The sequence below is a fragment of the Pleurodeles waltl genome, chromosome 4_2 (genome assembly GCF_031143425.1).
Source record: "Pleurodeles waltl isolate 20211129_DDA chromosome 4_2, aPleWal1.hap1.20221129, whole genome shotgun sequence".
In the NCBI taxonomy this organism is placed as follows: domain Eukaryota; kingdom Metazoa; phylum Chordata; class Amphibia; order Caudata; family Salamandridae; genus Pleurodeles; species Pleurodeles waltl.
The window spans coordinates 520,509,076-520,524,275 of NC_090443.1; the positions used below are offsets into that span (position 1 = coordinate 520,509,076).

General features: G+C 43.5%; 1 protein-coding gene across 5 annotated transcripts in view; it reads left to right on the forward strand.

The window, feature by feature from the left end:
- LOC138293040 (flavin-containing monooxygenase 1-like) overlaps window positions 1–15,200 on the forward strand; it is a 378,358-nt gene that overhangs the window by 342,847 nt on the left and 20,311 nt on the right. The gene's annotated exons all lie outside the window — the stretch shown is intronic.

Genomic DNA, 15,200 nt, shown 5'->3' on the forward strand with positions numbered 1-15,200 from the left:
CCCCTTCAGAACCAGTGGGCAAGTTACCCACTCGAGAAACTGTGGCCCATCACTCCCCAGGACAAAGCACAGGGCATTTTGCCCCCTCTAGAACCAGTGGGCAAGTCATCCACTCAAGAAACTGTGGCCCATCACTCCCCAGGACAAAGCACAGGGAATGTTGCCCCACCTCCAGAACCAGTGGGCAAGTCATCCACTCAAGAGACTGTGGCCTATCACTCCCCAGGACAAAGAACAGGGCATGTTGCCCCCTCCAGAACCAGTGGGCAAGTCAACCACTCCAGAGACTGTGGCCCATCACTCCCCATGACAGAGCACAGGGCATGTTGCCCCCTCCAGAACTAGTGGGCAAGTCACCCACTCGAGAAACTGGCCAATCACTCCCCAGGACAAAGCACAGGGCATGTTGCCCCCTTCCAGAACGAGTGGGCAAGTCATCCACTCCAGAGACTGTGGCCCATCACTCCCCAGGACAGAACATAGGGCATGTTGCCCCCTCCAGAACCAGTGGGCAAGTCACCCACTCCAGAGACTGTGGCCTATCACTCCCCAGGGCACAGGGCGTGTTGCCCCCTTCAGAACCAGTGGGCAAGTTACCCACTCAAGAAACTGTGGCCCATCACTCCCCAGGACAAAGCACAGGGCATGTTGCCCCCTCCAGAACCAGTGGGCAAGTCATCCACTCCACAGAATATGGCCCATCACTCCCCAGGACCAAGCACAGGGCATGTTGCCCCCTCCAGAACCAGTGGGCAAGAGACACACTCGAGAACCTGTGGCCCATCACTCCTCAGGACAAAGCACAGGGCATGTTGCTCCCTTCAGAACCAGTGGGCAGTCACCCACTCCAGAGACTGTGGCCCATCACTCCCCAGGACAGAGCACAGGGCATGTTGCCCCCTTCTGAACTAGTGGCAAGTCACCTATTCGAGAAACTGGCCAATCACTCCCCAGGACAAAGCACAGGGCATGTTGCCCCCTTCCAGAACGAGTGGGCAAGTCCCCCACTCGAGAAACTGTGGCCCATCACTCCCCAGGACAAAGCACAGGGCATGTTGCTCCCTCCAGAACCAGTGGGCAAGTCATCCACTCCAGAGACTGTGGCCCATCTCTTCACAGGACAGAGCACAGGGAATGTTGGCCCCTCCAGAACCCGTGGTGCCTGCCTATTTGCCAACTGATGCCCCTGCAGTGTACTCTCTTTATTTGTGCAGGGATTGAGTGGGGCCTTGGACTTTGCCCTGTGGCTAAGTGGCCCCTGTGAAATGTGGACTGGGCAATGTCCCTCTTTTATACATTTGTACATAGCTGTTGCATTGCCACATCGACTTATTATTTTTGATGTTGATCTTATTACAATCACTTTAGTCAATTCCTGTTGCCCTCGCATTATTCAGCCAATTTTCGGGGATAACTTGTTTTCTTGTGCAGCTGGTTGTGTGTATGGTGTGTGTATGGGGTGTTTGTTGTGTGTGTGTGTGTCACTGTTGTTTTCCTCCCACACTCCCTTGTGTGCTAGGCGGCTGTACTCATCGTTGTCATCTTTGCCGGCGTTGGTGTTCATGGTGGAGCATAACGTAGAAGATCATCGGAAAAACTTGCAGTTCTGGTTCATGGCGGCGTGGTTCTTCCCTGTATCTCCAATGGTGAGTCCTTTGACTTCTGAGTTCTGTTTCTGCCAGGCTTTTGATGGCGTTGGTACCGCCCCAGAAATGATGGCAGATTGCCATGTCATAATATGGTGGGTGGAACTTTGTCTTCCGCCTGGCTGTAGGCGGCTACCGTTGTGATGACTGTTGTTTCCGCCCTGACAGTCAGTGTGGTACATTGGCTGTCTTTTGGGGATATCACTGCCACTTTATCACCGACTGCCAGGGTCATAATGAGGGCTCATGTGTTTTGGAAGGGACTGTTTCCAGCCCTTTCCAGGTCGCCACAAGGAATTACTGGCTTCTCTGTTCTCACTGATCAACTTCAATGGCTGTTTTTGACTGCAGAGCAGCAGAGGACCCAGATTGACAGTGTTCAGAATGAAAATGCAGCTTTTAGGCAAATCCAAGCTGCATGCTAACCGCTATATTCAGTTTCCATCCATGTACGATCTGAATATGGGAAATGTTGGTCGAAATGTACACAAAACTGTATTGGACAGCAGGGGAATCTGATGCAAATCCAGAAGATGATAAACATGTATTATTTACAAATAAATGGCATAGCCTTAATCAAATCAAACTTTCGCTTATGGCTGTGTCAAAGGGAGGATGGAGTGCAGAAAACCCAGTTTCTTTAAAGATTATATACAGAGGTTTCTTAGATATTTCTCATTTGTTATTTAGGCTGTTACATGCCTTTTATCTGATTGTGTTGCTGCTCTTCATCTGTTTTCTGTTTATTCACTGTCTTTCCATGTGTTTTGATCATTTGGGATTGGTTTGGTGAATTATGTTTTGTTTCGAAAGAAATATGTTTGATGTCTTTTACCTGTCATCCTCTTTGCCAGTCTTCCTATATTCACTCTGTGTGACATCACAGTTTACATGAGGTTCTGTAATGGGCAGAAACCAGTGGTTCTGATGTTGGTTATAGAGTAACCAGTGGCTAAGGTTGAATGAAACCTACTTGATCTTAACTGTCTCATGGTACACCATCTTTTCATAATGACTTCCCACATTGAGTTTCAATTTAAACGATATTGGAAATATTCCTAATATATTACCATGATAATTGTGCCCTCAGTGGACAATGACAGACTTTTAGGAACAAAGCTTCTCTTATCCATAGCTGAAGTGGAAATTGATTTCAGTTGAATATACATTTTCACCACAATTACTGTATTCTTGCCTATATTACAGCGGTGCAGTCACACCTCTATACTTTAGGTTGACATCTCACTCTATCAGAAAACTCACTCTTGCTCCACCCATTGATCAATTTGAACCGAGCTTGAAGGAAACTGCCTACAATATTCAAGATTTCATAATAAACTTGTGCAGGTTGGTCAAAGAGTTCAAAAGTTATAAGAATGTGTGGCTGCAGGGCCTTTGAATATCTACATCACAAAGGGGAGCCCATACACTGGGTGGACCAGGGATGGTGTTAGCCTCAACGTCTATGAGAAAATGTGTCCCTAGAGATAAGTTTAAAATAGCCGTTCAAGATACAGTCAAGTAGAAAGGACTGACTTAAAAAGGGAGGTTGAGATTAGAATTTTAAATAACCATGAAGATTTACTACAAAATTTAAAAGTACAATATATAATATAGTAAATTCAGATGCAACAGTTATCTCATTCAGTAGTCTCAAGGATATTTTGGGTCCTGGGCAAGATGGATTTTGGGACCCCTGTTCAGAAGAACTTTGAATGTATTACCCATTTTCAGATAATTCAAGCAAGATTGATGCCATAGAAACATTAGTCAAGGGGTTCAATATGAAGCAGTTGATCTATACCTTGCCAAGGGTCCAAACGTCCTTTAGATGCCATTAGGCCTAGACAGACAGAGACAGAGGTAGGTGGAGAGGTGAGAGGTTGACATACAGAAATAAACAGAGGTGAGAGAGAGAAAGTTCACTTTTCCAAGAGGGTTTTTGGAAGGTAGAGGCCCTGGGCAATTGCCCTCTTTGCCCACCTCACTGATCCCATTGAATTACATAGAAATAATTTGCCATGAGGGCCATTAAAAGGAGAACTATATAATAATGGGCAAAAATCAAGGAATTGCTAAGTCTCGAATGTGCACTAATATGAGTCAGAAATCATACAGGCTCAGGAAAGGTCTCAAAAAGAGCTTTGGCTCACCCACAAATTCAAGGATTTAAATACAGTTGTCTTGCACGGACATTACTAAGAACTGCAAAGTCAGCATGGTATGATAATTGTTCCAACAAATCAAATTTTAACAATTTTAAACGTCACATAACCCTATTAATTTATCAATAACCCATGACATGAATATTGATTCACCCCTTCTGACCTAGTGTTATTCGAAGGTATCAGAACAAAATTGTTACATACACAATAGTGAACCATTGTGAATACCTTATGCAAGCAGAAGGACCCTGGTAATGTTGTAAAAGGTTTTATTCTAGCAATCTCTTCAAGAACAGTGTCATTTAGAAATAAACAATCTGCATCTTGATGCATGTAGTGTCAAGCGATAAATACAAATGCAGAATGAACATCATGATATACCATCCATTTTGAACAAGATGGTTTTGAAGTCTAACTACGGCCTTCTTAGCATGATTTTGTTTCACTTACATTAGCTCCATGTTAGAATACACGTCTGAATTGAAGTGCAGGAAGACTAATATTAGTGCTCATTTTAGTTTAATTGTACAAAAGTTCCTTCAGTGTCCAAAAATATTCTGTTTTACAGATGGCCTTTACCAAAAGCAACTACAAAAATGCTAAATAGAAATTTTTATTTGGTGTATTTTCTCGAAGCTATTTTACAGCTATTTGCAAGCAAACAAAGTCCACTGCACTAGTGCTAGTGCTGTATATTTCAGGCCATGTTCATAAATATTGTCATTTCTTTCTAAACTGAACACCCTCAATGACCATTGGACAAAAAGTGGAAATGTCTGAGAGCATTGCTATTAAAATTCCAGAAAATGCAGCATCGAAAGACCATATGTTGCATTAATGCAAAAATAAGCAGGTGCAATGCCCTGTGCCAGACACACCAGAAACTGAGGGTCATTTAAGTGCCTTAAATTATTTTAATCCGCTTTCCCGATCAATACAAGGCTAAACATGACAGAGGGGTTCTTGGGTGATCAGAGGTGGAATGAAACATAGTTATCATAAGATCCATAAAATGTAACTGTCCAACCAATGCCTATGTGTACATAACGCTTTCACTAATAATTTACACTATAAACGATTTCAGATTAATGGAAATACACCTAACACCATATACAAGTAGTATAAGGGGATACCGTCCATCAAACTTTTTTGAGAGGTGCCCTGCCCTGTGATTACATAGGCAATGATGTAGGCAATGACGTGGGTACCCCGCCCCATGATAACATAGGCAATGACGTCGGTGTAGGTGAGTCACGTGGGTTGTGACATGGTGTGAAGCTGTGTTAGTCATGTGGCCTGATGCTGTCCCTAGTGTGTAGGTCTAAGGGTTGTGTGAAATGGCGGCTGTGCAAGTGTGCGGCATGCTTCTTGGCCTAAGAGGATGAGTCTGGGCATGGCAGACATTCAGGACCAAGTGGCTTCTTAGGGGGCCACCTTACAGAGAGGAGCATTGGTATTGTAAGGCCAAACCTCCACACTGCTGGCTAATCCAAAAAGAGAAGCTGAGCAGATGCTGCAAAGGTTGTGACATATGGTTAGCGTTATGTGTAAGCCCTCAACGTATCAGAGCCATCAAGGAGAGCGTGTGACCGCTATGTGTTGTAGAGGCGTATGCTCTTTTTGAACCATTGAATACATATAAGGAGCTGGCTAGAGCAGCGTGGCAAACCATGAACCGTTGCTGAAATAGGTTGTCATGGCATTATGAAGAAATACAATCCGCTCACCAGAAAAGCCGCCTCCTCAGAGGCCCAGAACACTATCAATAGGTATTATCGGACCCTAATACCTCTGGTGTTGGATGAGAATGCATAGCTGGCTGCCCCTAAAGATGGGGGATCCAACATTACCAGTTTTAAAGAGGAACTTTGCCAGCTGCTTGAAAAGCTCAGCCTCAAGGATTTGCTGCAACTGATATCCCCTATTAAGGTTGACAGCAGTAGCAGCAAAGCTGTGAAAGACAAATTAAATTATGCAATCATTTTCATTGACACTGAAGATGATGAAGAAGGTATAGCACCACTGAATTCACCAGTCTTTGAATATATGGGCTTTCAGGAGGACCCTGATCCAGGGGCAGTCGTCATATAGCCGGCAAGTATAAACTCCAAAGCCCCTTAGATACCAATGGATCTATGCGACTCGCAAGATTTAAGAGCAGCGGCTGATTGTAGAGAAAATGCTGAGGTTAGTAAAAAAACACAGTATAGACAATTATTGTGTATATGCTGATATCATACTTTTATCTAATAGTTTGTCTTTTGCTTTCAAAACAACTGCAAAAAGAGATGCTCTAGAGGGGTCGTTAACAATGTAAATATTTACTGCTTATGCTGTTCCAGACAGTCTGAAAGTATTACAAGCCAGAACAAAGAGCTGCGTAAGAAATTAGTTTGCACCTGGAATAGCATCGATTTTGAAAAGGAAACTCCGAGCATACCCTATGATGCCATATGGCCTGTTAAAGGGTTTTGCAGCGACTGTTGTGAACACGTGTTAAACATGACTATTATAACATATGTTATGGGCATAAAATTAACAAGCCACAGCAGGACCTTCACGACTGTCCATACGAGTCGTACACTGAAAGAACAATTCAACACATATGTAGCTGGTTAGACTCTCACAAGGTAATTACGTTGTTACGGGTGGTGTACGGGTTGTCAGCTGTGAAGAAATGTGTCCACGCTGATACGTGGACACATATCAGTGTGTTGTCGAGATCCGATGCGCGGTTGAGCCCTGCTCAAAACTCGAATGCATACAGGGGCTGTGCACCTATTTTGACAAAAGATTGAAAGAAAGGGTCATAGAAAGATGAATGTGTGATATTTATTATAAATTTTTTATAAAGATATATTATTATAAAAATAGAAGAATGGGGTCTTTAGCCCCACAAAAGTTGTTTTAAAAACTACAGAGGTCGCAGATAGCGGACCATAACTGTGTTATTTAATGCTACACGCCCCAGTATTTATCCATTGTGGGGTAGCCATGCGTTGATACACCAGTTGGCGATGTCCAAAGACCATGCACGTGAGTTAAGACTTTCACCATTGACCGGGTACATCATGCTTTGGAGCTTATGACTGAAGATTAATTCACAAATAAAGGTTCTGTATTGTCTGACCTAGAACTGTATGAACTGTTGAATGCTGACAGTATCCTGAGCGTTCAGAGTTATAGGCATCAGAGCAGGGAGTCATGTCTAGAGCTATTAAGTCTATACCTAAAAAAATATCAATGCTTGTGATGCTGACACGTAGTAAAAGGAACGGCTCTGAGTAATATGTGTAACATGTGTCGTACTATGTATACGTAGGCAAAAGGCCTCACAGTGTCCAGCAGCGTTGACAACGATGAGCTAGGTACTGTGAAACATGAAGTACACTGTGTTTATGTTGTGCTTGGACACTTTTATTTTTTTAAGTAAAATGTTCTTACAGAAACAGGCGTCTTTCAATTCATGGGTTGTAACGACAGCAATCATGTCAAAGGATGTGTTAAGGAGGCTTTATTACGATGCACTAGGGGTTGGAAGCGCCAAAGCTCTGTGTAGAAGGGCTTGAGTTGAAAATTAATCTGTAAACCGATCAGGGGTGAAGACTTGGTTATCAGGAGAAGAGGCGTATTCACTCCACAAACCAGCCAGGAGATGTTTTAAGAGGAGGGCCACAGTTGTTAGCGTGCAGCTAGATTATCAGTGGCAGGCGGACATAATCAGTCTTCAAGATCTAGCAAAGCATAATAACGGGGCAATGTATATATTAACAGTCATTGACGTATTGTCCAAGTTGCCCATGGAGAAGCGTTATACGATAAAAGTGGTACCAGCGTCACCGCCACCTTTAAAGTCATCTTCCAGGAGAGGTTGAGTACCTCAAAAACTACCAACAGATGCTGGAAGAGAATTTTTAAACAAACCTTTTCCGAAAGTTTTAAAGCAGCACGCTGTTCAGCATTTTGCAACGCACACCGAGGTAAAAGAGGCAGTTGTATAGCGTTTTAACAGAACTTTAAAATCAAAGATGTGGCGATATTTCACAGCCAACAATACCTACAGATACGTGGATGTTCTACAGGCTTTTATAGATGTTTATAACAACAGTTTCCATAAGACCATCAAAATATGTCCAGTGGAGGTAACAGCTGATATTTTGTTAATGGTGTGGAGAACGTGTATGGGAGTCATCTTGTGGCGAGGGTCAAGAAACGTGTTTTAACTGAAGGGCATCATGTCAGGGTTTCAAAGTAGAAGGGTGTCTTCACCAAAGGCTACCAACAGACATTTAGCGATGAGATATTTATAGTGGAAAGTGCAGTGTTTAAAGGAGGGGTATATATTCACAAGTTGAAGGACTACGACGGGGAAAAGGTAACTGGTGTCTTTTACAACAAAGAGTTTCTAAAGGTGCTCTACAATCTGAACAGAGTGTACAGGATTGAAAAGGTTTTGAAAAGGAAAGGCAGCGGAGCTAAGAGACAGGTGCTGGTCAAATGGCGGGGTGGCTCGAGAAATTTAACAGTTCGGTGTTGGACAGCTCGCTGCACAGGGTGTGAGGTTGCACTGTAAGCGCCGATATGGAGACCTCCCCTTTTTATATTACCCTACTGTACAACGCCTCGAATGACATGTTCCTCGACAATCAGATTTCTAATTATACAGTGAAACTGTCTAACCCAGTGGACCTGAAAGGGTCTTGTGAGGTGGCCCTAAAAGAGATACAGTACCCTAGAACGTGAATACATTTACAAAACACAAGGCTAAATTCATCATAAAGCGCTCTCAGGACTTCATGAGACTCCCCGTGAGTTTCCCGGACAGGTATTACACCACCTTCTCGGCGGTGGTCGACACCATCAACAGAGCCATAGCCGGCATTGAAGAGTATGCAAAAATATATCTGGTGTCGGATAACGTTAGAAGAAAAGTGTTTCTTAAAGCCCCAGAGCTCAATATCAGGTTTACCTGTACCAGTAAATTACAAAGGGTTTTAGGGACCGCACAACATGTGAAAAGACAGGTGGATCCAGACCCTAAGTGTCCTGATATTAACAATGGATTTTATACACTCTACGTGTTTAAGGACTTCGTAGAACCTGGGAGGATAGGGAATAGTTATTCGCTGTTGTTGAGATGGGTCCAGGTGAAGGGAGAAAATAACACAATGGTTAATATACAACATCACAAACTCGACTACGTGGCAATTCCTAAAAATCATTTTGACACTGTAACCATTATAGTCTATGATGATCAGTAAGGACCGGTGGCCTTTAAATAAGGGACAGCTATTGTTAAGCTTCATTTAAGGCCACATCGTGACTATTAGGCAGTTGTGATGGTCATCGTGAAAACATATGGGGACCCCTCTCTGCCACAGGGACTATTGTAGAGTTCAGGCCAGCTTTGGAGGATCGCTGCCCTACTTTCAAGGGGCCGCTGTTATGTACAGGGCTGGATTTGGGGTCTTCTTTCTGAGTTTGTTTGGAAGAGCCATGCCTTTCTTGAGAAGAGGGTACAAAATTGCAAAACCTCAAGTTAAAGCGGCGGCTACGAACATAGCCCATAACGTTGTGAGCTCTGTAACGTCGGCTGTCGCCGAGCTCATGAACAAACAGCCCCAAGAAGGAGCTGGGTTGTAGTACAAGATGCGTGCGGGTGTTAAAAGGAAGTGAAGTGGCCCACCAATGCCCTTTAAAGAACAGAGGACTTCTTCAAAAGGGCCACACAAAGGAAGAGTCGTATAATGTAAGAGATCTTCCAAGAAAAAGAGAACACACTCTGGTGCAAATATTTTTTAAATCAACTATCATGGCCTTCGTACACTGCGCCTCAGGTGAATGTGCCAAATCTGAGCTAGATTTGTTTTTTTCTAAAGCCCACACAGACCAGCATAAAGAGAACAGCTCTTTCTAGCCACTCTGATGCCTCTGGCGCCGATAGTGTTTTTGTGTCGGGGTCCACGGATATGTATTTGGATTTCAACAACACTCTGTTGCACCTCGTCTGCAAAATAACAAAAGCAAACAGCACCAACATTGAGGCCGATGCTAAAGTGGCGCTGATTGCCTACACCGTCGCAACCATGTTAAATCAGGTGGACATGAACCTGGGCGATCGTCTCGTCACACAAAGTGATAACATGTAGGCCTACAGGGCCTACATAGAGAGTATTCTAAATTACAGTTGTGAAGCCCTGGACACACAGCTTTCAGCGGGGCTCTTCTACAAAGATACTCACGTGCATTTTGAGGACAGAGCATTGGACGGGGGCAACAATAGTTTTAAAAAAAGAGCTAGCTTCGCCACCGGCAGTAGACAGTTTGACCTCCTGGGACGCATACATTCAGACCTTTTCTTCCAAGATAAACTTCTAGTCAACGGTATCAATCTTAAGATCAAACTCAATTGTAACAAGGACGCGTTCTGTCTCATCAGTGGTGACTCGGAACAGTATAAACTGGTTATATTGTCCACAAGCCTGTTTTTCAAGAGAGTGAAAGTGTCACTGAGTGTCAGATTGGCCCACGCCAAAGCTTTACATCTATTGAACGCCAAGTACGCCATTGAAACTGTGGCTCTGAAGATATTTAGCATCGCTGCAGGCACTAGATTAAAGCAGCAGCAAAATCTATTCCTGGGGCAACTCCCCAAACGCATCATCATAGGGTTAGTGGACAATACAGCTTTTAGCGGTCTCTATACTTCTAACCCTCTCAACATCAAGTACTACAACATCAACTGCGCTGCTTTGGTCCACGAGGGAGCTGTTATTCCCCCAAAACCATTCACCCCGCGCTTTGGAACATCCAATTTTGTCAGGGACTATCTCAGTCTGGTCTCCATAACGGGGAAACTCCTGCGTGACTCAGGAGTCGTTGTTTCAAGAGAGGGCTATGGGACCAGCTACACGCTGTTTGCATTCGACCTGCCTCCTGACATGGAAGACGGTAACCACTACAACTTGATCAAAAATGAAAATCTAAAAGCTGAAATACGCTTTACACAGGCGATGGCTACCAATGTGACCATGAATGTTTTCTTTGTATTCGACAGCGTCATCCAAGTCAATCACGCCCGCAGATTTTGTTTGACTATCATTAAAAGACTGTAAAATAGACACTGTGCAGATACGTGACTTCTTAAGCAGTCATAAATACACTAAGAAATCCGTTTTAGGTGTATTTCCTAGGGATGGGTTACCAGTGGAGATAGGCCCAGAAAGACCCTGCACACTCGTCTTTAACACTGCATTACAAGGGTGGTACACATTGGGCGGCCCTGTTCCTGGATGTAGACAAGATTATAGTGTTTGACAGTTTGGCGGAGTTCCCAGAGCATAACATTTATACAAAACCGATATTTAAATATGTTTTAAAAAAGCAGCACCCACGGGCGAGTATAACAAGATGGGTGTGCAGGATTCTCTAGCCAACACCTATGGGGAACGGTATATATATTTAATTAGTAAAATATCTCATAGTATGACGTTTAGACATTTTTTTAATCTGTAGCCTACCGATCTAGTAAACAACGACAGTATTGTTATGAAATATGTGAATGAAAACTCAAGGACTATTTCGAGCTTTGATAAAACAGAATACAGTGTTTGTCAAAAGTGTAAGGCCTTGAAACGCCTCTATTTGTACTGATTGTCTAAAATATAAACGTCTTAAACATGAATTCAGACTCTGCAATTTTTATTCACACGCCCCACATTTTAAAACCCTTTTAAAAAAGATGGCGGACTACTGTTGAAAAGTTAAGAATGTTTATAACAAACAGTTTTCAGCACAAACATTTACAAGGGTAAAGAAATAAATGAAGCAAAATTCTTTTGAGACGCAAACCTTTTAACAAAATGTACAAGTGTTCTGAGATCATGATAACATTAGAGCGGTAGCCAAGTGTTCATTTTGAATAGTTTTATTTTAGGCTCCATAGGTAGAGCGTTGCTGCTCCTAGACTGTGTTAGCTGTGGAAAGAAAGGCGATGTCAACACGTTGAGACTCATGGTAAAAACACCAGGGGTCAGATCTTTCAAACTTTCAAGCCTTCACCGGTGGTCAGCGTTACTGACAATTGTGGAAGGAATGTTGAGTTCCGCAGATGTGCCTAGAACTGCTCCCATCCTCTAGGACCGTTTTGGGTCGATAGTGTTTTGCTGTACATGAGACCTCTGACCAGATCGTACATGTGTGATCCAGCAACCGGTTGTCCCTTGTAAACAAATTCACCCTGGTAGTTCCAAGAGGTCAGATCTTTAGTAGCAGTCATTTTACCGAGCAGCATTTGCGCCGCCCCTCTATATCTCTGTCATATTTTTTAAAAGGTCTTTGACAAAGGTGTCTGTGGGAACTTGGGGCCTTGGGTCTTGAGGCGTACTGGGTCTTTTGGCGGCTGTTCCGTGTCGGGTATATACAGAGTCAGTCTGTTTATTTCAGCGTTATATTGTTTCTAATACTGTAGAAAGTTTTGAAGGGCTCCTGAGTAAAGCTCCGCTTTGTCGTGTGGTTTTAAATTGGTTTGGTTCAAAATGGCTTTGATCTCAGCATTGAGACGCTGAGCCTCTTTTCTGCGTATGTCCCAGACGTCAGTGGTAGAAGGGCCCAACTGTTCCAACTGTTGGCGAGGCACAAGGTAAATGTTTTGGGTGTGCTCCATCAAGTCCTCGACATGAGACCTGTAATTAGTGGTATAACTATACCCAGCAGCGCCCCTATAAAACCTCCAGACCAGTTTCTTTTTAGGAAGGAGCAACATCCTTTTATTGCTGAGATTCTTAATGTGGCGCTTCATCAACATGAGGAACTGGCTCCTTGGAATCGGGACATTAACTTTCAGGGTGAAATGGCAGTCACTAAATCGTCCGAAGCCGTGCACAGGATAGCCTTTCTTTTCAAGGGGCTGGCTGGGACCAGCATTTTTAGGCTGTCTAAGTTACACCATAGCCACGCAGACATGGTCGCAACCTTCTATTATAAGGTTTGGAGTGTAAATGTTACAAAAGTCTTTTTAATGGGTCTTTTAATAGACGTTGAGGCCTGTTTTAGAGGTTTAAGTGACTGGGAAGTTAGGTGGGAAAATACTGGAGCATAGTTTGCAGTCTTCTAGAGTATTGGGTGTTAAATCTACCAGTAACTAACTGTGAGCTTTTGCAGTAGGGTCGTTAAACCCTTCCATGAAAAACTGAATGTTTCCGGGGTACATCTGTTTAGCTATAATTGATATCTGAAGCTTGTCGCTGAGGCTTTTAAATAAGACCAGGTAGAAGGCATTGAGAGTTATAGAAAGACTGCTCTTACCCTTGTAAAACAAGTTCTGCACAATGTAGCATATGCTTAGATTATGAAGATGTGAATATTGAGTAAACCCTCTCAATTTCCGGGTGGTCCCCACTGTCACGCATGCATGAGATCGTCCACAATGACCATGTTTATAAGGTGTTTAGGTAACAAGTCACCGTTGAGAATACTGGGGATGCCTTCTATAAATCTGATGTGCGGGAACTTTAGGGATAGTTCAGTGTAAAGATTTGCAGGCAGGAATAAAGCCATACAATGTTGTTAGGGGTCTAAGATAAACCACCGGAAGCATTTTCAAACAGTTTCTTTATAAAATTACTTTTAATGCTATTTGAGGGACCTGCTAAAACGCAGTAGAATGGATGTTGCATCCTGGTGTCCATAGCTGTTGGGGGTTCGCACCTCCAATGTCTTTTAATAACCATATGGCATTGTTTTGTAGTCCTCGGACAGGACCTTTTTATCAAACACTACTCGCAGGGTTTTACACAATGGCTGTGTTGTAATTTCCCACCTGTTTTGGGACCTGACTATGCTAGGGTGATTTACGACTACTGTTTTATTATTTTTGCGATCGCTCGATGCATAGTACTCGTGCACCAGACCCTTCAGACTGTAAACATATATTTTAACCATATTGCTGATGTTTAACGTGATTCCCTTGACTTTCATGCAAACCTTGTTGTTAGAGGTTTTGTAACTATAGGTCTTGGGTCCGAAGGAGGTGTCCTCAAGTATGTACTCATCCTTTTCAAGCTTACTGGTCAAATCCCTTAGATAATCACCCAGCGCAGGATCTTCATGACCCTCTTTACTCACAAAAATAACAGAGTCTGTTTTGTGGTACAAACAACGATCCTGAAGCTTATCAGGCAACCTGTAAAGCTCTAGACGAGCTTGAGAGGTTGTGAAGCACACTATGAAGATGTTTATATTGTTACACGTTGTGGGGTACTCTTTGGCATATTTCCAGCATAGAACGGCTGTCTCATCGTCGATAAATTCACAACTGGACATGTCGTAAGACGGGGCAAATAGATACTTAAAAAGATCGTCTGGATCTGTGAAGATGGATGTGTTTGAAAAATTGGTATGCTGTGCGAATTTTCTTCATAAGGAATTAAGACAGAGCTTAGCTAACTGGCCTCTGGCGGGGTTAACCTTAAAGAACTCCGGTCTCAGCTTAATACCATTGTGATTGTGGTAATCAGCGATGTACCACTCGGGATACCCCAATGCCTCCTATTTGTCTCTGAGAGACAAGCTGATGTAGTCGGAAAAGAGTTGGGTTGTGGTGTATTGCCAGCATTTTACAGACCTAGTACCCTTTCTTGGGGTCCGTTTGTACCTCAATGGTACACCATGTCCCCTCCAGCAGCCTTTGTTCATCACTGTGTCCACACTCGCTAGTCTGTTTACTTTCAGCACATGTTCGACATAGGGGGAACATTAGCTTGCTGTCGACTCTGTATGGAAGCACCAGGAAGTAAAGCTTCCATGGAGGGTGGATTTGACACTTAACAAGACCAAAGTGCTCATCTAGGGACATAAAGTTCCTATATATGATCCTAGGATGCCCCACCGGGTACAACTTCACCTTGTTCACAAACAAATACAGACTGGTGAAGTCGTAGTAGTGTATTTTCTCACCCTCACCAGCGACCCGGTACAGCTGTATGGCGTTTGTACGACCTCCGAATAAGGAGTTGTGGGGTTCCAACGGTGATGGTAACTGCCGGCTCTTAATGAAAGCGCTGAGTTCCGCATCTTTAGTTAGCTCGTCTATCCACTCGTGTTCCCAGAGGGTTCAAACGTGGTGCCCTGAGGTCTATTAAACTTGTGGGGTGTGTAACAACGCAGACACCCGTGGTAAAAGCAACTGTTCAACTCAAAAGTTGTTGGTACCCCGTTAATTAATGCATAGGTATCTAGGAAGCAGCAGCCCAAGGGGTATTCGCCGCCCTGCAAAACGTGTTGAATGAAGATGTTCTCTGTCTCCAAGATGTACATGAGCCACTGAATAGACAGGGTGGAGTAACGTGTCTGTTTACCGTTCTAGAGGTCAGGCGGTACTAGAGCTATG